Consider the following 25,048-nt stretch of genomic DNA (forward strand, 5'->3'; position numbering starts at 1 on the left):
ATTTCGTGTTATTCCTTAACGCGAAGAATCAAAACGCGTAATTTTTTTAAACCAGAGAATTCGAAATAATTGTCGAGATGTGATGAATGTAAATCCGTAAAGAGGTTAAGGGAAGGGATTGCTCGGGTATTTTTTAAAAAATTGTAAAGTGACACAGACGCGTGTTAAACTCGTGAAACCAGGTGAACCAAATATCGGGAGGAGGCGGAGAGTTTCTACCGGTTCAATCCGATTAACGTCACATCTGGCCACAAGCGATGTGTTGGTGGCTTTCATAAATATAAACCTCGTGCTGCATAATCATAAATCTAATGGCGTGTCTTGTCCGTTCCATAAATGACGCCGCTGGAATCCTCCGGGTGCAAAGACCCCCGCAATACGAATTCTTGTCCCGGCTCCGATCGAACGGCCACGAATTTGGATCCGCGAAATCGACTTTCTAATCCTCCTCCTTTCGTTCGAGACCTCCAACCTCCCACGCATACCTTACGAAACGTCCCTCTCGTTCGTTAGAAACGATACAACACGGCTATTCGATGTCTTAACCGGCCAATTATTTCTCTTTCCTCATCATCTTCCGTGCAATCTAAATTTTCCCTCTCCCTCTTTCGCATCTAGAAAACAACGTTTCCCAATCTTTCGAAGCGTGTGTGTTCAGCTTCGTTTCAAGATAGACGAATAATAATAACAATAATTTTAGGATTCGTAGAGAAGAGAGTAATTTTAAGGTGAAAGAAATGAAAACTCGAGGAGGAGAATATTTCCGTATCCGAGAAGAAGAGGGAAAACGAGGGAAAAAGGAATTAATTGAGAAGAAGGGACGATATTTATTTACTTAGTTATTTCTTTTTCTTTTTTTTTTTTTTTGAAAAAGAAGAAAGAAAGAAAAAGAAGACGATGAAAGAAAGAGGAGTCGGCGAAGAAAATCCGCTTAGGAACAATGCAAGGACCTGGCGGGGCTGCGGGTCCCCTGTTACGGAGGAAAGCCGAGCGGAGGAGCGATCAGCTGATCCACTTGGGACCAGTTCTCCGAGGAGTAGAGGCAACAACGACGTGGAACCGATCGGTGTAGTGCGCGTAGGTAACGCGACGAAGCCATGCAAAATAACGCGTGTAGGTGAGGGCAGACGCGAGAGGAGACGTGGCGGCACAAAGGTGGAGAAAGAGAGAGAAAGAGAGGGAGAGGGAAAAAGAGAAGAAAGGAAAAGAAAAGCTGGAAACGAGGCTGCTGCTTGCTGCTGCTGGCGGGGACAGCTGGCGGCTGGAATGTGGGTTAGGCTCCCCATAGGTGGGCCGCTCTAATTATGAATTAATTCCTGAATAACGGTCGAACTCGCGCGACACGAGCGCTCGTTCGCTCGCTCGCCGATGAAAACGGAGAACCGGTCGCGCCGTCATCGCCCCGATACCGTCTTACTCCTCTTACGCGCCGCTTCCTGCTTTCGTTGTCGCTTCCTGCATTTTTCTCGCCCAAGAAAGAAAAAATCGTCCATCTTCGAAAGGCTTCACCCGGCTTCCTTCCTTTTCCAATTTTTCGAAAATTCGAATCGATTAATTCGTAACCGAACGGCACGAGTCAGATTAACATCTGTTCCGCGAAACCTTTCTTCCCAAAACGGAGATCCCCTTTTATCTCTCCACCGTCCTCCTTCTCCTCCTCCTTCTCCCTGTCCTCTGCTCCTCGACAACGCTCCACACGTGAGGGGGGAACGTTAAACACGGAAGGAGGAGAAGCAGAAGAGTCTCGTTATCGAGACTCTTATCAACTAACGCGCTTAATTGCGCGGTGTAAAACTCGCGCGAAGAGAGGGCGAACCGCGCTTCCTCCACGCTTCTTCCTGTCCATCTCCGTTTCCCCGTCGTGCGTGTTTCGCACAGGAGACGAGGAGGAAAATCCATGGTGACCGACGTCGTTGGACGACGATCGAGGAGGGAGAGGAGGAGGAAGCGCAGCACGCGAATCGTGGCCGCCGAGAGTGGTCGCCATGCCACGACCGGGGTGTGATGAATGATTTCTTTGACTCCGAGTACGCGGCATTGACTTGTCCGTGGATCATCGTGACAAACGATCTCCACTGTGACGCGATACGCTCCTCCTCCTCCTCCTTCTTCTCCTCGTAATTAGACATCGTTCCTCGCCCGTCCAAATCCCCGTCCAAAGGGGGTGGGATGGGCGCATGTCACGATACATTCGATGCTACTTGTCGCCGACGCGAATTTAGGAATGTTTGTAAACCGCCACGAGTTACTGAACACCGAGTTATTAATCGGTACGCGCCACGTGATCGATGGAAATCATTAATTCACGTGTAACGAGCCTCTGTCCCCCCCCCCTCCCCCCTCCCTCGGTCTAGATTTATCTCCAGAGGGATCTTAATTAAAGCAGTAAGTAGTTATCCGCCGATCCCGTAATGCCGTTATTATTATTATTATTATTATTATTATTATTATTGTTGTTGTTGTTGTTGTTGTTATTATTATTGATACAAGTTCGTCGAGACACGCGAAATCCCGGTTGTTGATAAAAAGCGGGCATTCCAATCTTATCCGATGCACGAGACAGGAAGGCGGTACGTAATTCTTAATCGCGTTCAATTCGATTTCGAATAGCGTTGCGCGGTCGACGACGCGGCGGCCTCTTTGCTCTACAAATGTTACGAGTTCCCCTTCAGACGAACGAAAGAGACGAGGAAAGTCGCGAAAGAAATTCGTGAAAACGTCGAACGCGCGAGCGAAAAGATGGAAGGAAGGAGGATTTGATAATTACTATCGTCTCGTTTAATAACGAGAAAGAGAGAGAGAGAGAGAGAGAGAGAAGAGAGAGAAGAGAGGAGGAGGAGGAGGAGGCCCTCGACGTCGTAGATCTTGTTTTCGTTCCTTTCCATTTCGTTGGCTGAAAGGAAAGGATCCCGAAGGGATTGGTGGCCTCGAAGGACAGAAATATGCGCGCGCCACGCACGTCCGCGATGGAAAAGGAGAGGAAACGGCAACGGGAGAGGGCAAGCACGGGTGGAGGGAGGCAGAAGAGCAAAGTCACCGATTTAAATTGAAGTCGGGGAACACCCGCGAGGGAGAAACATTCGCTGGCCTATCGGGTTTAATAACACCCGGCACCGGCTCTATCTGAAATTACGAACGGTGGTGGTGGTGGTGGTGGTGGTGGTGGTTGGTTGCGCACCGATCTCGGCCTCCTCCTCCTCCTCCTCGCCTCGTTCCACCATCTTCTTCACCGACCTTTTCTCGCGAAAAATGAGAAACGATCCATCGTTTACTCCTTCCTTTTTTTCTTTTTCTAAAATTTTTCGTTGAAAAATTTGCATCCGGGGGAGCAACAACGTTTGCTCTCTCCATATTTATAAGCCTCGTATTATTGAATTCTCGCTTCGACGATAATTGAAAAGCTGGTGAATTAGCTATTAATTCCTACGGCCTAATTTATGCGAAACGAGCCATAACTATTCATAGAGACCGCGGCTGATATTACAGTCCGGGCAGAAAACTACAATCCGTATTCTCCGGTTTCGAGTCGTTATTTTTTCTTTTCCTTTTTTTTTTCTTCTCTTTTTCACTTCCCCTCCCTCGCTCCCCTCCCTCTTTCCAATATTCCGCGCGTGCATTTCGCTCGCGCCAATTTACATATACGCGATGTAACACAATCATCGAGCGCAACGTCGAAACAAACGAAACACGAATCGAGAAAGAAAAATTGTTCGTTCGTTGAATTAATCGATCGAAACTGCTTTCAGGATCGAGAAGTCTCTTCGGACGAACTTTTATTTCTCCGATAATTCGACTCCCCTAAAGATCAGAAGAAGAAGAAGAAGAAGAAGAAGTTTTCGCTCAAACGTATATAAACGTATCAACATTTTTCTAATCGTTACGAAACGCTTATAGAAACGGGAATATTCATGGATGAGAAGCGAAGATTTGCATAGAAGACGTAGGTCGTAAATCCTCCTCCTCCTCCTCCTCCTGACACGGTTCGCTCTCGGATGGATCCGTAATCCGTAAGTAAGCCTAATAGAGTACACCGCAAGCGTGGAAAACAACGAATACGAAACGAAATCGATAGAGAGACCGAGGCAACGCGAGATCCCCCGTGTTCGGGATCGCTGCGAGGAGCACGAAGAAGAATAGACGCGACGCCGGCACATGTGGCCGTCATTAGTCATTCGAAATTCTTCTGTCTTCGCTTTTTAATTCGTGCATCGAGATCGCCGCTGTTTCACGGCCGCGTCCCGAGCGCTGCCCGAGGGGAAGAGGAGGGAGAATACGGCTAGCAGAGAGCGCACCGCAACGACGAAGACAACGCCAGGGATGGAGGAAGAGAAGAAGGAGAACGAAGAAGAAGAAGAAGAAGAAGAAGTAGAAGTAGAAGAAGAAGAAGAAGAAGAACAAGAACAAGAAGAAGAGGGAGAGGAAGAAATGGAAGAATGGTTGTAAAGGGAGGTGAAGAAGTGCACATTCGAACTGGTGGAAGGTTGGAGGGAGGGGGAATGAGAGAAAATCACGCGTGGTTCGTCATAAGAGGAATTCCTTTAGCGATACTGGGCCCTCCATCTCCTCTCCTTCTTCCACTTCTTCCCTTGTCCCGACCGTTTCGTCCCTCCCGTCCCTTCTGGCCCAGAGACCCCGTGCTTTTTTACTGGTTTATGGGATTTTTTTCACGCGGACCGCCGAGTCGTACATCAGAGAAGGCTGACTGAGGTCTTTCTCTCCTTTGCCTCTCCAACCTTCTCTCTTCCACCTCGCGTACGCGCCTTCGCTTCGTCTCCTTTCTTTCACTTCCCCTCCCCTTTCTCCTCCCGCCTCCTTTTCTCTTTCTCTCCGTTGATCGCGGTTGAAGGGTCGTGTGCGTGTTGGCCGTGAGGGAGAGAAGGAAAGAGGAGACGAACAATAAAAAAGAGCAAATGCCAGCCGCCATAAAAACAACTGAAAGTATTAAAAACTTTAGGCCTTTTACTGCCGAGCTGCCTTCCCCGGGAAGGTACAGACCGACGTATATATATATATATATATACACACGAACCCGTCTCGAGACTACTTCTGATGCCCCGTGATCTTCCCTTCGTTTCATCGATGAACACGCGATAATTGAATAATTGTCCGACAACTTTCGACCAAAGTCTCTCTCTCTCTTTCTCTCTCTCTCTCTCTCTCTGCCAACGTTCTCCTTACTTTTTCCATTTATTTGTCAATCCCTCGTTACGATTTCACGATTCATCTCTTCGTTTCGACGCAGTTCAAAAAATTCGAACGTAAGAAGGGAACGACGCGATCAATAATAGATTTTGATGGATAGATCATCGAGAGACGATAAATTTCGCGCTTTTTATTCTCTCTCTCCCCCCCCCCCCCAATCTTTTTTACAGATGGATGCGCAAACAAGTATTTCGTTTTTTCGAATTCCTGAAACCGAGCACGCCTCGGGGGGATCGAGGCGATTCAGAACGCGTTAGACCAAGAAGAATTCATTTCCACGCGAAACCCGATCCATAGGCGATTGCCTTTTGCCCTCTTCCTCTCCTCTTCCTCTCGCAACCGGGAAGACACAGTCGAACAATCGTGGCCCGGCGAAACCGTGAAACAGAGGGAAAAAGGGGAACCACCGCTTGGGTGGCGGATAGCGAGGCGAACATGCGGGAGAAGGGAGAGAGGGAGAGAGAGAGAGGGAGAGAAGGGAGAGAAAAAAATGGAAGAGCGAGAAGGAGGAGGGAGGGAGGGAGGGAGGAAGGAGAAGGTCGGAGGAATGCGCCTCGTAAAATTATCGTACTTTAATAAAACGTGTCGTGCAAAACGCGAGGATAACGAGAAAATATAGGGTTCGAAAGACTGGTGAAATTTATAGAGCGATCGCCAGATCCTCGTGCAACGGGAGAGAAGGAAGAGAAAGAGGGAGAGAGGGAGAGAGGGAGTGGGAGAAAGAGAGAAAGTCGGTTTTTGGGATGGTCAAGCCGGGTTTAGTTCAGCAGGCACAATAAGATGCCGAATAAATCAACGGAATATCCCGAGTATCGAGCTTGCAAGTCGATGGTTTACGATCGAACGTGATCGTCGAACCTTGAATTCAGAATCGAACGAGAAAAAAAAAGGGTGAAAGGAAGTTTTACAATTTCCCATTTCCTTGCGAGAAACGTGTACGACGAACGGCCCTCGATATAACACGCTTCTATTCCTCCTCCTCTTTCTTCTCCTTCTCCTCTTTCTCCTCTTTATTCCGATCGTCGATAATAAATAAATATTTCCATCCATCCAGGTAGAGTATTCGTGGAATGTTTGCGAATTGGGTCATCTTTCGCGCGCGAGAGTGGAAATGAAACGGAGGATCGTAACGTGAAAATCGATTTATCGTTCCAACTATTAATATACGCGCGCTAAACGGAAATTACGCTCGACTTTAATTATTCCAAACTAACGACAAGGGACGATGACGACGACGACGACGACGACGACGACGAGTTATCTCGTTTTCTTTTTCCTTCCAATTTTTCTTTTTTTCACGATTTTTCGCGCAACGATAATCCCGATAAAACGAAAAATAAAAAACGAAAAAAAGAGAAAAAAGGAAAAAAAGGAAACGCGCTCGATGGAAATTTTCTTCCTTTTTTCCCTTTTTTTTTTTGCCGGCTAATTCAAACGCTAAGCGGCGCTGCTAATTTGCGCTGGCAGATTACGCGGAACGAGGCGTGATAAATAACGAACGGTGTGAAAAAAGGAGAGAGAGAGAGAGATAGAGAGAGAGAGAAAGAGAGAGAGGGTAAAGAGACGGTAGCGCGACAGTGCACGATCCGCGACGTTCACGATTCTCTCTAATCTGTGCGCAAACCATCCCCCAACCCCTTCCCTCGCCCGCGAGGAGAGTCTTCGGGTTTGCCCCTGGAGGGCACCTCGGCTACGTTGTACCGCACTGAGAGGGCCGCGGCAGCAGTAAATCTCGCGGACAAACAATCATAATTTTCGAAGAGCTAACAAAAAGCAAGAGACTCTTTAAAGGGAGCCGATGCCAGCCAACATGAAATGCGGCCGCCTCCGCGCCTCCAATTGTTTCGAGGTTTTCTTCCCCCCCATTCGGCCGCCACCGCAGCCTCCGCGCCCTCTTTTTCTCTCCTCGTCCTTCTTTCCTCCGCGATCCCACCTTCTCTCCGCGCGTATCAACAAGTGTGTGCTCTCCTTCTCCCCCTCCCCCTCCCGTTTTCCCCTTGATTTCTTCATTTCGTCTTTCTTTATCGAGCGAAGAGAAAGAGGAACAGAGAGAGAGAGAGAGAGAGAGACAGAGAGAGAGAAAGAGAAAGAGAGGATTTCTTGCCTCTGTCTTTTCTTCAACGATGGTCCCTCCCCCTTGTTCATCGTGGTGGTTTCCACCGTCGTATTTTTTTCTACACGATGCTTGCTTTAGAGCGTGTCGATAGATCGATCCTCGGAGAAAGCATTAGCGTGGCGGATGGAGCTCTATCGTTCGCGATTTTGCGGAGTTTAACGGATATAATAATAGTAAGAAAGGGAGGATGAGGAGGAGGAGGAGGACGAAGATGAAAAGCGGGGAGCGGAGTCGCGTTGGAACCTAATTTGGAACACGGGATGGACGGAGGGACGGTGGATGAATGGAGGAGGGGGGAGAGTGCGTCTTCGTCTCCTCGAGACATTCGCTCGAGGAATTCGCGGGATCCCGCCGTGCGTGGATTCGTATATATATATATATATATATTTCCAACTCGCGTATATATCTCGCGAGGAAGAAAGAGAGAACGATGGAGAGAACGATGACGATTCAAACTCCAAGGTTATAAGATAAACCTTCTCCCCGTCCTCGTCGTCTTTGTCGTCGTCGTCGTCGTCGTTGTCGTCGTTCGTCGTTGAAACGTTGAAACGAGAAGAAACGATACGCGTCTAGTATTTCGAGCAAACATTTCAACACGAATCTACACCTGGTTTCGTCTACCGAATCGATCGGGGCTACTCGAGAACAGAAACTAACGATAAAACGGTGAGCTGGTTATAAACGACGACGCGATCCGACCTGATAAGTAAGGGAAAATTTCGAAACGAACGCTCGGCTTCGACACGAAAACACCACCTGTTCCTTAGGACAGATTCCTCGTCCTTGTCTCTCGTCCGTTCGAAACGAATACAAATTACAAGCCTCGTTTTCATCGCGTCACGAGGCCGCGTGGGTCGAATGAAAGGGGGAAAAAAGAAGAAAAAGAAGAGAGAAGAGAGGAGAGGGAGGAGGGGGAGAGAAGGAAGAAAGAATATAAGGGGGGAGGGAGAGGGGGTTAATTCCGTCGAGGTGTGACGCGGCGGCTTTATCGAGAACGCGCGAAGAAAAGGAAGTTTGAGCGAAAACGAAGCGGGGAGGAAGGGGGAGGGGGTGGAGGAGAGAGGGCTTATCGCGAGGCCCGCGATTCCGATTACAGGCTCTCGAGACTTCTCGGGCTGGGCTGATCGTCAGGCTCGGGCTCGCCATAAAAATTCACCCCTGAATAAAACCTCGGGGTTCGCGCGCGTGCAAGCGTGGGGGGATGGGGAGAGGGGGGGATCCCCGATATCACGTTTCTTTCCTTCTCCCCCGCCCCCCTCCCCCGTTTCTTAAATCCCGCCAAGATAGCATCGTCGCGTGAAATCAGCCAGCGTTCCTCCCGGTTATTTCCACCCGGCCAGAGACCGTGAGCAACGCTAATTTTCCGCTCTAACCGAACGCGATATATCCCTCTCCTTTTCCCCCGGCTGCCAATTACGTCCATCCCTCCCTCCCTCCCTCCCTCCTCCCAGATGGAATTCACGCCATTCGACAGCTACACGCCGCCGTTACATTTTCACGATATGTAATTATTCCGGGAGCGGAGACGGAGGCGGTTTTCGCTTTCGTCCGTTCGCGGAAGAGAGGGAGAGGATTTCTCTCTTTCTCTCTTCTCCGTTGCGTTGAAAAGGAGAGAAAGAGAGAGAGAGAGAGAGAGAGAGAGAGAATTTTTCCTCCCCCTCGTTTCGAAAGAACAATGGAAACAACGTCGGTGCTAAATCGGGCTTCTGGGGTTGGCGAACACCGGGCGAACACGACGCGGAATCCAAAGGCTAAAGTGGCTGCCAACTACTTTACAGCCTCCCCTGCAATAACCCATCACTTCCCTGACATAATTCGAATACTTTGTTGCAGAACCGAGCGCGCCACCACGTTTCACTCGCTCGTATAAATTATAAATAAACTTTGCGCTCGAAATTTTAACGGCTTCTCTTCTCCCTCCTCGAAATCCCATCCCTGTCGTCTATTTCGACTCGAGTCTTCCTCCAACGCTTCCAAAACCAATTTCGTTTCGCGCTCCCTTCGTTCGTCCGCGCGGCAAGAGAAGAAGAGAAGGTTAGAAGAAGCGTGCATTTCTCTGGTATTTACCTCGACTTCTCACTCTTATTTCCCTGTTTCAAGTTCGAGTATCCCCGTTTCCTCCGCTTCTTGTCTCTCCTCCGTCCAACATAGTAGAGGTCCTCCTCTCTTGGGGGGGGCGAAAACAACTACCCCGGGGGGGGAGGAGGGAGAGGGTTCCGATCTCGTACTCGCGAAAAGAAAATCAGTCCACTGGTAAAAACTTGCGATCCGACGTCGGGATTCTCCTTCCTTCCTTCCTTCCTTCCTTCTCCTCCGGGAAAGATCGAGCACCTCCTCCTTACGAGGCGAACATGGAAACTCCACCGGGTTGCCGCGCGTCGCCGTCCCCGTGTCTCATAGCTCGCCGCGATGTACCACCGCGGTTATACGCGGTTACAGTTCGTCGAGGGGCGGTCGCTCAAAGTTTCGTGGCTCGCAGCATCCCGCCGCCACCACTCCCTTCACTCGCGGATTGATCGGTTCACCGCGGGAATCGACGCGGGTCGACGAGACCGAGATGCGAAAACGGAACGATCCACCAACCAACAAACAACAACCTTCTCTCGACCGAAACAACAAATAATCTTTCCTTCGAGCACACTGATCACGAAAAAAACTTGTCACACGATCGTGTATATGTTATATATATATGTATATATTTACATATATATTACGTACATATATATATATATATATATATATATGTATATATATACGTATATACGTACGCACTACCGTCCACGTATCGGAGAAAATAAAGAAAAAATCACTGGCCCCTCTCTCTTTCTCTCTTTCTCTGTTTCCCCGAACTGTCGCACTGTCATCCAACGGGCGCATCCGCGGCTGAGTATCACTCGATTCGATCGGAGAACGCGACACGAACGACGACTCGACTCGACTCGACTCGATTCGATCCGACCCTTGGGACGACGCCGTGGGACCGGAAGTAACCGGTACCAACACGAATTCACGGAGAGAAGAAGTCGAGAATTCGCGGCGCGCGATGATGCCACTGTCCTCTGTTCTGGCTGGCCCGGCTCTCTCCACTTCCCACAGGGGGTGGGGAGAGGGTTTGTTTCCCAAGTGCTGGTAGTGGCAATGGTCCGTGGAAGGTGGGGTGTGTGTATCTGTGCCCGCGTGTGTGCGCGTGTGTATGCGTGTCTGTGCGCGCGTGCGCGTCCACCGGACGGAAAACGAGGGAGCGGATAAGACGCAAAAAAAAAAAAAAAAAAAAAAAAAAAANAAAAAAAAAAGGAGAGAAAAAAAAAACAGTAAACGTTCAAGGGGAGAGTTTTACCTCGATACCAGCCCGTTTCACCATCGAAACGTCCCGAAAAACTTGCTCCACCTTATCAACGATCCTTCCGGGGGGATGATCGCGACGCATCCACGGGGTTCTCCACCCGTGAAACTCGGTACCCGGTGTGCCTTCCGCTCTCTGCACCGCGGAACACTCCGCTCCGCGGTTGGCTGGTGGGTGGGGGAGGCTTAGGTCGGCCAAGAAGTGGGGGTGTTCCGTGGCTTCCGTCCACGGAGGGGGCGGTCTGGTTCCCGTGCGTTTAACTGTCCACCGGGCGGCAGGCTGATAGGCCAACCAAGATCCTGCGGCACTCGGCTCGAGGGAGAAGAAAAGAAAGGCACTCGTTCCAACCCCCGTCCACGTTTCCACCACACGGCGATATCCACCACGATTGACCGGCGGGCGATCGGCCGTGATCGCGCGGGGAGAGAAACTGACGCGAGAAGGTGACGGACGCGAGCCGTTTTCCAAGCCCTGAGAGAGAGAGTCTTTCACCGAGCCCAGAACGTGAAACAGGCGAGTGCGCGTGGCTCGGCTGGCGCGAGATGACTGAACCCCTCCGGAGGGTGAGAGAGAGACAGAGAGGAGGGGAGCGGTGCCACTTCTCTGCCCCTTCCTTCGCCGCTCGGGAACGAAGCCGCGGTTCGTCGCTCCCCACCAAGCTGTTCTGGAAACGATGCCCCACCCCGTCGCGCGGAACGACGCGTCGCGTTCTCCCCGCCTCCGCCGTCGTTCCACCGCTCGCCTCTCGCACCTCTCCCCTACCAGACACGGCCGACTCTCTCCCCACGCGCTTTTCCCTCGCGTCTTCGCCTCGTCTCGCTTCGACCCGAACCGTTCCGATCCGTGAGCCCCGTCTTCTGCCGCGCTGACTGAACCGGAGCTAAACGCGACGAGAGGAACAAAGAGGGAGACAGAGAAAGAGAGGAAGATAGAGAGAAGCGCGGATACGCGCACTCTCCGTTCGCGTACATCCGAGGAAGAGAAGAGAGAAGCAGCCGTGCGTGTGTGCGCCGCCGCCGTCGCAGCCGCCGCCGCCTCCGCCGCCGTCGCCGCCGTGCACACACAAATCGCTCCTTCGAAGTTGTTCTGCTCTTCGTCTACCGTTGGTGGCACTCGTCCACCGGCTGGCGAGCGGCGTGCTGCGCCCCCGGGCTGCTTTCGATGCGTCGTCCACGTGCTTCTTCTTATCGCGGACTCACCCTCCAGTCCCGACAACTGGAGGGGGTTTTGTGGGTGGGTCCACGGGTCTCGGCTCGATACTCCGCTTCGCCTCTTCGCGCAATTCGCCCACCGCTGGATTTCAATTTCAATTCGCCAATTCCACTTTTTCGAAGGAACCGAGATCGAACGAATTCTTAACTGATTCTCATCAAGAACACAGAAGATTAACGAGAGCCAACTAGAGAGAAAGAGAGAGTTGATATTTTTTTAGAAATTATAGAGTAACGAGGGAGAGTTAGAAAGATTCCTCCCCAGTCGGCGTGGGTTCGACTGGCACCCCCTGCGCAGAATCGGCAGGGTGCGGTGTCGGCCAATGACGTCACGCGGGCAACCTCTCCAACAACCCCCTCCCTCTCCCCCCGTTAGATCCTCCCACATTCTATTGCTCGGGACGCGGCGCTCGTGTCATCGTCGCCGCTTATCGGCGATTCGTTTCGCAGGGGTGATTACCCCGCTCTCTCTTCTAGCTAGTCGCTAATTGAGGCGGAGAGCACTTGCAAAAAACGCGATCTCCTCTCTCTCTTTCTCTCTCTCTCTCTCTCTCTCTCTCTCTCTCTCTCTCTGTCGAAGAGAAATTTGGAACAGGCTCCTTATCGATCGACACCCTAATCCCTCTCCCATTATCTGCTGCTCCTACGTTCCTTCTCCCTTTCTGAATTCGAACGAGTCTACCCTCTCGATCCGTACCAACTTCTATTATTATTTCTACTCGATCGTCATTTAATACTTTCCCGTAGTTTCGCGTAGTTATATCGTCGTTACATTACGTCGGAGGGATATAATTGGAAATAAAATAAAATTCTTGGCGAGCAAGTCCCCAGAGGCAAAAGTGAAATTACAATGGATCGGGAGATGGCGTGGAGAGGGCAGAGCGAATCGTTAGTTTGTTATTTCGTGCAAGAGGCATTCTCTCCTCCGGTTTTCCATAGTTACAGCGGTGGAAACAAAAGAGCGGCAGGGCGCAGGCCCGCTCCCTTCAAAGGGAAGCTTCGAGAGCAGGGGTAGGCCGCTCTTGTCCAATAATGTCGAGAGTTGTCGCCACCCTCCGGCCGACCGTGCTAGTAACCTCCCCCTTTTTTCGCCGCCAGCCCCGTATGGACGAGGTTGATTCTTTTACGAGGCTCCAATCGTAAACATAATGGAGTAACAATGTGCCGAATTAACTGTGGCGCTGCGCTGTGAAACAAAGGACGAGGACGGACGATTAAAAACGATCTGTTACGCCGTGCAGCGGTTCCCAGGGGCCGTTAACCGGGCCTTAGCTTCTCTTTCGTAACGTGGAACACCGACCATTCACGGTTCCCTTCCAACTTTTAGATTGACATTTCCGAGCCTATTTACATCGTGCGGGTAGTTTATGGCGCGGATTGAGGATGATTAAGGCTGAAAGGAGTCATGAACGAAAATGGGACTGATTCACGTACTCACGCGGCCATGCGAACGTTCCTCCTTTTCGATTCATCGGTGATTCGACATCCTCGTTCGTCGAGATTAATCCTCCGAGCCGGAGACGTGTTCGGTGCGAGATGCGTCTCCTCGTACTCGTCCCCTCCTCCCTCGTCCCCCCTGATCGCGACCACTCTGCAACAAAATGAATTTAGAGATTTAGCGATGAATTTATTGATGAAAATAAACGTGTTTTTTATTATCGGTTATCAGTGCTTCTGCTTGAAATTCGTCAACTACGGATACAATTTTCGTCCTACGATCGAGGATAAAACGTTCGAAAAATATGACGAGAAGTTAATCGAAAAACGTCGCGATCCAGTGACGTGATTTGTCATTGTTTGTAATATCGTTCGTAAAAGTGTCTTAAGTAGAAACAAATAAGAGATACGCGTTTATCTTGAAGGAAATCGAAACATGATATGTAGACAGATATATATATATATATATATAGACAAAGATATACGAGTTTGTCTTTACAAAGATGCTCGATCTCGTGTCTAGAATTAATTAATATTTCTTTAGGGATTAGGAATTATGGGACGCAAATAAACACGATGAAAATAATAATTTCGCTCTTCCAAAGTTTTTCTTTTAATTTCTCTCGAATTTTAATTTAATCACGAGAATCCCTTCGATTCGAGATGAGAGATGCAGCTGACACGACCAAACGGCACGAATTTGGTTCGGTAACGATAGCGGTTGATTCGAGAGGTCCAACAAGGCAGGAAATTTAATTTTCGTTTTATCTCGCGTCACCTGCGATCCGAGGGAATCCCGCTTTTCACCCCTGATTCGGAAATCAGGTAACAGGCGTTTGGTGGAAAGTAGAATGTGGGAAAAAGAGGTCGCGGCCCGTTAGGTTTCTCTCCGGGCGAAAGGGTTGCTGGCGTAACCCTCCCAACGAAATGGGTCAGGATACCGATCGTTTCCTTAAAGACCCGTTTAGCCGCGTGTCCGTAAAATATCGTGTTTCCTTCTCGAGCCGAGATTTACCTTTCCTCTCATATAGATTTACCTACGAAATACGCTATTCACATTTCACCTCCACGTGGATACGTTGCCCTCGCTTAATAAGGCTAAAGATACCGTGTGTACGATGATATAGCACGATGATGATAATAATGATAATAATGATAATGATAATTTCAGCTAAGAATCAAAGTTCCAAAAATTCCAACGAGTCACGATTTTTTTTTTCCAGCCTTCTCGTTAGCTTTGCCGAAGGGTTTCCAATATCAGGAAAGAAGAAGGGGTTTGTACCGTTCCGGCGTGTCCGTGTGAGAAAACCATTAGCCGAAAAAGAACCTTTAAATAACGGGCTACCGGGTTCAGCCGCCGCCGTTGGCCGGAGGGGTGGATCGAAAGAGAAAAAAAAAAAAAAAAAAAAAATCGGTACTTTCGATTCCAGGTAGCCAGGATTCGATGGAAATATCTTTCCACGTTGGGGGGAGGGAAGGACATAAAGAGAGAGAGAGAGAGAGAGAAAAAGAGACATCAACGGACACCTGGAAACGCGCGCGGAGGAATCGACGAGATCGTGGATACGAAAAATTTTTGCTCTCGATTCGATTCGTCCACGCGCGAAATGGAACGAAAATATTATTCGACGAATAATCGTTTCTTTTTTTTTTTTNTTTTTTTTTTTTTTTTTTTTTTTTTTAAGTAAAAGCGACGCGTAAAACCGAGAGAAATTTCTCCACGAAACTGGCAGCCGCGTCACGAAAAGTTGAACGTTCTTCGTGGCGCGGCACGAGGTTTAAAAATATCGCGGCTCGGCCCTTCGAGCGGGAGAAATATGAATTTTTTATCTCTCCCTCGCGGACCATATGGCCGGTGCTCATCTCCGCAGAGGGGTGGAAAGACAAAAAAGCGGGTCGAAGAGAAAGAGCGGGTCGAAAAAAGCGGAGGAGCCGCGGTATTTTTAGAATAGAATTTCCAAGGTGGTTTCCGTGGTTCGGTGCGACAGCCAGGAAAGAGGAAAGGGTTGGTGCATCCTTCTCTTTTACTCTCGCCATCCCGCTCGCCACCCCGTCGTTTCCGCGTCTAAATTCTTCTCACCCTTTCCCTCGCCGAACCCTCTCTATTTTCCCTTTTCAGACTCGAGCATCCTTCAGCTGTCACCGCTCCTTCGTTCCTTCTTTACTTAATTCTCTCTTTTTTCTCTTTCTTTTTTTTTTCCCCCTCCTTTCGATCGGAAGCAAAGTTCGAATCTTCCCTTCCCGCCTTCTCGAACAGCGACGGTGGAGGGGATCAAAAGAAACGATTATCCAGTTAATCGATTAATTGCCTTCTTGGAAAACTATTCGCAGTCGGAACAAAGTCGGTCGGATCTCCACTCTCATCGTCAAAGAAAAGATGATTCGAACGTCAAATTTTATTATCGACGAATATTCAAGATTCGAGAACGACAAGGAACAAAATCCCCTTGCCAACAACAACAACAACAACAACAACGACGACTTTCCAACACCACCTCCTCCCACCACGGAGATGGAGTTAAAAGTAAACGTTTCCTAGGCTTACTGGATGGAGCGCGACGTCTCTCTCCGACGTCTTTCCCCGGTCGGATTGTTGTACACGCGCGTGTCGTCGGCGTATCTACGAGCGTTGTACTCGAAGGCAATGCATCGAGCAGCGCGTACATACTCGTCCGACGTGGAATGTGGTCCGGTTGCCGGGCGTGCGCACGCGGCCCGCCGCTCGCTATACTTCCCGTTTTTTATTGCCCCGTAATGCATTAGCCATAATAGCCGTACGCACTTAATGGACTGTAGCCTCGTTACAGTATGCCACGTCGTGGGTGGATACGCTGCCTGACCGCTTCTCTCCCTGCCTTTCTGCCCGCGGTGCGCGCTCGCGCGTGCACGCGTCTCCGATACGGATTTGCAAAAGGGAGGAAGAAGGGAGAGGGGAGAGATACCGGTTATCCCCCTTCGCTTCCGCGGATTTCACGATCACGGAAACGACAAGCGATCCCCCCCCTCACCCATCGCAGCTTTTCTTTTTTTTTTCCTCACCATGGCTCTTCGAACCATTTCTCGCCCTCCCCCCCCCCTCGATCCGGGGGGGATACCTATTCCGTGACTATGTTCGGTGGAATGCGTTGCTGGTGTACCTTGATACCGGGTGAAGTATATATGGCGTCGGTTGGCGAGATTTAGCCGAGCTGAATGCGCGGCGATATCGCGCGGACACGGGGCAAATTGAGAAAATGGGATGGGCGATGGCGATGGAGGAGATAGGGGTGAGGAAAGGATAGATAGGAGGGGATGGGAGCGAGTAATAACGCGGGGGGACGGTGCGTACGGCGAGGAGTAGCTGGAGTGAATGGAGGATGCTTCGCTCTCGTGTACGCTTCGAAGCGACAAAAGGAATATACGGTCGATTATAAAAGAGAGCGGAATGAGTTTGTGAGCGGTGGTTCTGGAGAGGAGAGGAAAGAGAGAGAGAGAGAGAGAGAGAGAGAGAGAGAGAGAGAGAGAGAGAGAGGGAGGAGGGCAGTTCTCGAGGTAGCCAGAGGCTTCTTTTTCGTGTCTTATTTGTGTATGCGAGTGGTAATGAATAAATACATTCTCGTCTCTCTCTCCGTTTGTCTCTCTTTCTCGGTACATTGTCATTATTGTTTCGTTTTATGCGCTCAAAGCCAACTGGCAGAGTTCCCTCCCGCCACAATGGCATCTAACTCTCTCTCTGCCACGGCCAGCGAACACGCGGGCAACGGAGGCACAAAGTGCGCGCGATGCCATCGCGGTTAATAAAAATAGTTTACGTCCGTGCAATCCGATGCACATACCGTCCTGCCTCCATCCATCGATGATCCACGGATGCCCCCCTCCACCTATTATTATTATTCTCCGTATTATTCGTTAAAACAATCATACGTATTAAAATCAATGGAAGCAATATAGTTATACCGTAGTTTCGAGGCCAGTCATGATCCCTATCTATCGATAATCACGATCTCGAAAGGAAACGATATTCCCGTTCCACTACTACCAGAATCGTTCTCACGAAGAAGACGATACGCCAGAGCGTGCGAGCGTAGCGTAAGAGAGAAAGAGAGAAAGACAGACAGAGAGAGAAAGAGAGAGAGAGGGGATAATGGAAATCTAACAGAGGATCGCGCGGAAATGCAATATTCCTGGAGACAGGAGGATCATTCGTTGGCGATTCGTTCGAACCGATACCGTATACCCATGAGATCCAATTTTTCCCCTGCTCCTTTTCCCCTCCCCCCATACGGAGGGATATTCCATATTGGTCCTCGATCGATCGAGGAGGATCTCGAGATCCTCGAGATCCGCTCGTTCCACGCGGTCTCGGGCGCGGGAAGAAGTGGAAAGATATTCGCAGAAGTCTCGGCCACTTTAGCAGTGCCGTGGCGTGCACGCGTGTGCGGCGCGGAGGGCAATCGCTAGGACTGGTTTTCAATATGACTCACGCGTGTAACACCGTTCGATCGTGTATCGGTGTGCTCGTATATCAAAACCAGTAGGCACCCCCGACATTGCACGATCAAACACGCCGTTGTCCGCCAAGTCTGTATCCGTACACACGAGGCCGGGGGACGACGCCTTAACGCCGAACCGATCGTGCGCGCGGCTGCTCCCATGCATTATACGCACGGCGAGCCGCGAGCCGCCTCTCCGCGAGGCGGCGTGTGTCTCCGATTTTTCCAGACCGGGTCCGAGTCTCGTTCTATTTAAGCGAGCGCGTGGAATTAAGTAACACGGCCCCGCTTGTCTTTCAGCGCCACGTCCGTTCCTCTCCTTCCTTCGCTCTCTCTCTCTCTCTCTCTCTCTCTCTCCCCCCCCCTTCCCCCCCGCCCCCGTATATAGGGCCAACAACAAACGCGTTGTCACCCGACCGATGCACGCTTCGCTTCGAGAACTCGCGTGCTCGCTCGCTTATGCACGCGCGGCTCGCCTCCCGACCGATCGCTTTCCTACCAATTATCTTCCATCTCCCTTCCTTCCAACCGTTCCTTCCTCCTCTCCTCGGCGTTCCGCTCGCCGGTGTGCTCGAGAAACCGTGAACTCCCTCGATCGGCCGGAGCTCGTCGAGCAAAGTAAGTACATGAATCACACAGTTTAATCCACGACCAGGGCCTTTTTCTCTGCCTCTTCTCTATCCCTTTCTATCTCTAACGTATCGCAACTCTCCGTCTCGCCCCTCGTTTATCTTCCACGCCGTTTACGCGCTTCTCGAAACCTTGGCTCGATCGATTTTTTTTCGTCGAGTCGTCCGTCCACTTTTGTTCCAATTTCTTCGTAGTAGGTAAAGGCAAAGTAGTCGAAGAGTCGTCGAGTCTATTCGTATAGGTAAGCGGTTAGGTGGACGAGTAAGGCAAAGCGAAAACGGGATTCGTAAAGGTACGCGCGTACGTACGTTTGTCTAGGGCCCCCCCTCTTCGTAAAGTGGAGGGGATAATTATTTTCTCGTTTCAGCTGAAGAGGAAGAGAGAGGAGGAAGGGAGGAAAGTTGTGGAGAAGTTGAAAGTTAATTGGAACCTCTTCCTCTCCTCTCGTGGAAAAAGGGGCCGAAAACTGAGATTTTTTGCCCCGCAGTCATGGGCACCGTTAGAGACGCCGTTCTTTCGGATCGCGGATTTAGATCGCGAGTCTTTTTTTTTTTTTGGGATCGTTAGCCACTCACGTTCTTAGCCTTTCGTCGCCGCGAAGGAGAACTCGATTAATTTCTACATCCTGTTCGAGAGAGAATTCTTTCGCCTCGGAAATACGTTTTGAAGAAAATTTGAAACAAGTTGGGAGGAACGAATGTAATTCCTGGGAACGGGATAAAGAATGAAACGAAAGCGGAAAGGATACAGAGAAAGGATGCGCACTCGTCGTGGAAACTCGTTCTTTCCACGAACGCGTGGGCTACAAAGGTATCCCCCGAAGAAACGAGCGTAACCTCGCCGGTATGCGAGTATTATGTGTCTCGTGGAAACGGGATATCCCCGACCCGACTCGGCAAACAATCGATACTCGGTGCAACTCGTATACGAATGTACGTATATACGGCGACGCTCCTACCGTGCAACGGCTCTCCGCCGTTACAAATTTTGTCCTCGGCTACCACCAACCTACCGCTACTCTCCCACGAACCACCACCACTCTTGGCACTCTTCTTCACCACTCGAGACGTAAGCGTCGACCAACGATAAAAACGGATCGATTTACTACTTTGTTTATCTCTTTCCATCCTAAGGAAATTCTACGTCATCCGTCGTATCGCGAGGATGACGATAAAATAAACGGCGACACGCGTTCATCAAAGTGTCCACCAAGTTATTTTATTATGGATCGAAGAAAGAGAGAGAGAGAGAGACGGCCGGTTAATCGCGATTTTCGAAATTAATTGCCTCGTAACCGTTGTTTCCCGAAAGGCACATAAAACCGTTGCGGCGAGGCGCGGTGGACGGGCCTCGAATATAAATTACGCGTTCCTTGAAACACTTGTACTTTCCTGTCCCTTGGCCACGTCCGTGCTTCCCTTCGGGAACACACGTGTACCTGCCACCAATAACATCCACGCGCTGCCTATCCTCGCCCCGAGAAAAAGTGCTCCACCACCTCCCCCCCTCCTTGTCGTTACCCACCTCCCACGTGATTTACACAGACGAATTTATAGTCTTATTCGGCGGGGAGCATCGTTACTCGGCTGCTTTCGAACTTTCCTCTCCTCTTTCGCATCACCGCCCGTATCCTCCACGTATTTCTCGCCGGCCAACTACTCGTTCCACGTGGATAATTAATAATCCCTCGGATGTTTATCTCTCGGGGAAGAAGTGTATCGACGTTTGTTCGACCGTTGATTTCGAATCGAAGAGAGAATTTATATTGGCAAAGAATGCGACGCTTCTAGATCGTTTCTAGATCGCTCGGAGTCAAGGATCCCTAGGTGACCTATATATCGGCGTCTAGCTTCTCAAGGTTTTCACCGTCTCTCGATCGAGTGTTCGACGCGGAGGCAAAGTTGACGCGCCAATCGAGTCGTGGCACGCACGTGATACGTGGACGATGACATATGACATGCGGGGGATATAACGGAGAAAAGAAGGTTTGCGCGAGTAGTAGTAGAAGCTCAAGGAAAACCTACGTTCTATCCTATCGGGGAAAATCTCTTCGTCTATCCAATCCGCCTCCCCTCTCTCCAAAGGTTTTCAATTTCCAAGCTGCCCAAGAAGACAGTTTCCTCTCTCCGAACGATCCCGTACGTCAGTCAGCAGGCCTTCTAAGCAAACCGGTACACCCTGTGCGCGAGCAAGCGTCGTGCAACACGACAACACAACAACACCACAAATCACACCGGCCAACAATAAAATACCAGTAGCTCACACCCACCACCACCATCGCGTGTCTCTCTGCCTACGTCGCGTTTACTCGCTCTGTCCTCTCTCTCTCTCTCTCTCTCTCTCTCCCCCTCTCCATCCTCGCCTTCTTTCTCCATCCTCCACCTTTCTCTCGAGAAATTCCTTCCCGTTTTTAAATTCCCGGAATCGCGTGCTCGCCCATTCACAGCCGTGTCCGGGGGAGGGGAGAGAGAGAGAGGGAGAGAGAGAGAGGGAGAGGAGGGCGAGGAGGAACGGGAAGAGGATGAATCGAGGAACGTTGGCGGGGGGGGAGCGGGCCACGCCGGGCATTTAATTGGGAAGTCGGGGAAACAATGGCACGCTCGAATATAAATGCAACGCGAGTACTCTTGTCGATCGTTGTTGGAATACCTTCGCTCTTTTTTCTTCTTTCTTCTTTACTTGGATCTTTTTTTTTTTTCCACCATTTTTTCGTTTCGGACCGAAACTAGGAGAGAAATCGAGTCGCGTCGGATGGGTCGGATTGCCGTTGCCGAGTTGTTATAACGCGACGATAGAGAGAGAGAGAGAGAGAGAGAGATTTCTCGCAATTTTTCGGAAATCTAGAGCAACGGACGAAGAATTCGAAGGTGAACGAGAAACTCTACGTTCAAGGATAGTGACGCGAGAAGATCTGATAACTCGAGGCGGCCGTAATTAATTTCTTCGATTATCCTTGAACCAAGCGTGTAACGTTGTTTTAACCGTAGTGTTGTCGAATCGAACGCAATTTGAAACGAATGGTTAACGAATGGTCCTCTTCTCTTTTTCTCTCGTTTCGTGATCGTTCGCGAATCGATTCTCTCCCGTCTCTCGATCGGAACGAAACGACGGGAGAACTTGAACGGAATTTTCCAGATTCGAAACAACTTTCCACGGATTGGACGGAAGAAAGAAACGCGAGGCTGAGCGTGAAACGGGCAATATTTCACGGTTTACGTGCACATTGTGCGCAATGTGTTAAACGGCCGGCTAACGAGTTCAAACGAGAGGGCCTGTTGCGGTGGAGGGCTTTGTTGCGGCCAGGTAACGTTTCATTAAAAGCTTGCCTTATAGTTGCATTCCGTTTGGCATGAACTTTCACATTCAACGTACGCGTTTTCGCATCGTAATCGTTATTCCCGTTCCAGGATGGAATTCGCCAAACCCCTCGCTTCTCCTTCTTCCGATAATTGCGCTTTCTACCCGCGTCGCTTTGTCAATTAAGATTGTTTAACGTTACGGATGACGTTTACCTCCGCCTATCCATTCCCTCTCCCTCCCTCTCCCATCTACAATCCATTCTATTATATTCGAATCGAATGGGATAACCCTTCGTCGAGATATCTTTCTCCACCGATGCAACAATCTTCCAACGAGATCGTTTTCCATTCTAAGCATTATCGAGTGGAATGTCTTCTTCGACGCGAGTATGGAACTTTTCCAAAAAAAAAAGAAAAAACATCCAACTTTCCTTTCGGAAAAGTATTCGGCTATTTTCAATTTCCCTCGTACACCGCTTCGTACTTCGTCGAAAATTAATACTCGTCACTCCTTTCGGAGCGATCTTCTTTCCGAGTTTTGACGCAGAGACGCGTTAAAAGCGAGTGAGATACGAAGAGAAAAAGGATCTCGTTGATCATCGATTTTTATTAAACCGCTTATCGCAATTGTAATTTCCTTCGTTATATAGGCCGTTATATTTCGCGATTAATGCTTGCCACTCGATATCGATAATCGACATCAGTGATTTATGAAAGGGAGAAATTTCGAATGTCTGGGGTGTCTTCGACAAATAGGCTCAACTTTTTCCTCGTCATCATAAATATTATACCGGGGAACGAAGTGGAAAGTTCCTCGCTGCTCTTCTTTCTTTCCTTTTCTTTTTTACATATATATATATACATATCTTTTAAAGCGTTTTTCGAGAGGCAGAAAATTGAGCGAGAAGTGGGTCGTACGTTTTTTTTTCTCGACTAGCGGTGGCCACTTTTGGGGCGAAGTGGATGGACCAGGGAAATTAGGGGAACTGGGTAATGTATCCGTGGGATGAATGGCACGTTTTTCTCAAACCTGTGAATTGGGATTTCTTCCTTTTCTTTCTTTTTTTGTACATACTTTTCATCGAGCATCTTACGATTTCTCTTACGAAATATTTATTTCAATCCCTCCTTCCCCCCTCCTTAATCCAATATATAATCTCGAAACTCTTGACAACTCGAACAACGAAAATAGAATATTCTATACGAGGGACGACGATTATTTGGTCAATCATTCACCTTCTTCGAGCAAATTTATCGCGACAAAGATCTTCGATGAATCATCTTCTCGATACTATAATTATCTTGGGAAATTTTGAAATTAAAATATTCAAAGGAAAAGTGTTCGAATTCCACGGAAAAGGGAAAGAGGAGGGAGACAGTGGCACCTGACTTGGAGAACGAGGAAATTCCACGGGGAATAAGGGTCCGTCCGTGAAATTGAGCCGTTGATACCTGACCGTCTCCCTCCACGTACGTGGTCCAGGGAACGGCGAGACCCCTCCTCCCCTCCCCTCGTCCTGGACGAACCCCCGGAAAATCGAGCGGATAAAGAGCGGAGGCAAAAATATTTTGACAGGTTTCGAGGATAGGGGGCGATTTTCCTCTCGCGCTGACCTCTCGTGTCGATTGAGAGCGAGGGGCAGGATAGATTTTTCCGAGAAGAGGAATCACGATTTCACGGGGTTTCGAGCTGAGATAATGGACGCAAAAAACCGGGGGGCGAGGAGAGAAAAAAATGTTGGCCACAGACGTAAGTAGCTGGCGATGGTAAAATTTACGACGGGAGGTTCGTTTCGTTTCGCCACCGTGCGAAAATTGCTCTTTCTATCGATTATCCTCGAATAATATATGGCTGGTGGAAAAAAAAAAAGAAAAAAAAAAAAAAAAAAAAAATGGACAGTTAGAGAGATGATCATTGAGCGCGCTTTTTTTTTCTTTCTTTTTTCTTCTTCTTCTTCTTTTAAAAGTCGGATTCTCTGAGGGCGCCTTTTTATTTATTTATTTTTTTTTTCCTCCGCCGAAACCAAAAAGTGCGCCATTTTCGGTGGAGAGTGGTTAACACTCTCTTCTTTCCTTCCCCCTGCACAGAATTTATCAATGTTCATCGGGTCGCGCGTGTTCGTGCGCGTTCGTTCGTGAGATCGTTTCTCGTTTCTCTAAGCGAGGGATGAAGATGCATCGAGAAAGAGAGATGGAGAAAAAAAATATCTTTCCGTTCCGAAAGAAAGAGCGGTGCAAAAAACAGTGAGGAGAACAGTCCCGGAGAAATTGTTTCATTTTATTCCCTCGCGGAGGGGAGGGGAGGGGAGAGGGGAAAAAAGGTTCTCCACCAATAAAGTAGCTCGAGAGGAGAGGAGACGGACTTTTGGCGGAACGCAATCAAGCCCTCGAAACCTCGACTCGGAGGAGGAGGGGGAGGAGGCCGTGAACGGGAAACAAAACGAGAAAAGAGGAGAGAAAAAGAGAGAAAGAGAGAGAGAGAGAGAGAGAGAGAGAGAGGCACATCAACCAGCCGTACGCGTTACGAACGCTCGTAATGAAACAGATTTTTCCATAGTTCTCTCGAGTCTCGCCTCGAGCGAGACGATACAAGGCGTACCGTCCGCGCCAAAAGCCAATCGCTTTTCGGGATGCAACTCCTTTTCACTCCTCCTCACTCTCGTTCGATCGTCGCCGACGTCCTCGTCGAGGACGAGGCTGTCTCGACGAATCTCGACGAATGATAAAACGAAAGAAAATGAAAAAAAGAGAAAGAGGAAAGAAATATCGGATCGGATAAGGGGGAAAGCGCGAGCGGATAAAAAGGACGTCTGGTTCGGCCGGTTCGAGATCGACCGAAAATCGACGAAAAATTCGCAAAGCCGGGGCGCGTCTGGCCGGGGCCCATAAAGTGTCGGGCGTAAATCACTCGGTTTTATGGTGGTGCACGTTCGCCAACCTTTGGCTGATGAATTCCTTGCTCGGCACCGAACTCGCGCCGCGCTCCCAACGATCGCTCGCCGGTATTGCCGTTTCTTCGTGGAAAAAGGATCTCGCTTCGTTCTTCCACGATTCCGCACGAATCCGGGACGATCTCGCTCGTATTTCTCCTCCCGTACTTCTCCCCTCCCCGTCCCTTTCCCATTCCACTCTCCACTTAACGTGCTCGCTTCCTTAACTTAAACTTTGTCCAACGCTCTCGTCCAACGCTCCCTTCTCCCCTTCGAGGTTATTAAACAACCCGATCCCGACGAAAAAGGGGATTACGAGTTAGATCCAAATCTCTGGCGGGGGAGAGGAGTAGAGGGAAGAGGGAGGGCGAAGCGGAAGAAGGCGGAAGGAATCTTTTTAGGTCGATT

The 25,048-nt window shown here is 49.5% G+C and overlaps 1 protein-coding gene across 7 annotated transcripts in view; it reads right to left on the reverse strand.

Annotated features, from left to right (window-relative positions):
- LOC122711126 (zinc finger protein castor homolog 1-like) overlaps positions 1-25,048 on the reverse strand; it is a 110,834-nt gene that overhangs the window by 73,417 nt on the left and 12,369 nt on the right. For 4 of the 7 annotated variants that reach the window (XM_043929595.1, XM_043929594.1, XM_043929592.1 and 1 more), the window contains exon 1: positions 10,656-11,178. The gene's annotated coding sequence lies outside the window, so the exon portion shown is untranslated. Of the gene's footprint in view, positions 1-9,385; positions 9,980-10,086; positions 10,451-10,655; positions 11,179-13,306; positions 13,464-25,048 lie in introns of those variants that run through there. The other 3 variants (XM_043929589.1, XM_043929591.1, XM_043929590.1) reach the window with 3 other exon arrangements.

The sequence above is a fragment of the Apis laboriosa genome, unplaced genomic scaffold, assembly GCF_014066325.1.
Source record: "Apis laboriosa isolate Shangri-la unplaced genomic scaffold, ASM1406632v1 scaffold16_cov148, whole genome shotgun sequence".
Taxonomy (NCBI): domain Eukaryota; kingdom Metazoa; phylum Arthropoda; class Insecta; order Hymenoptera; family Apidae; genus Apis; species Apis laboriosa.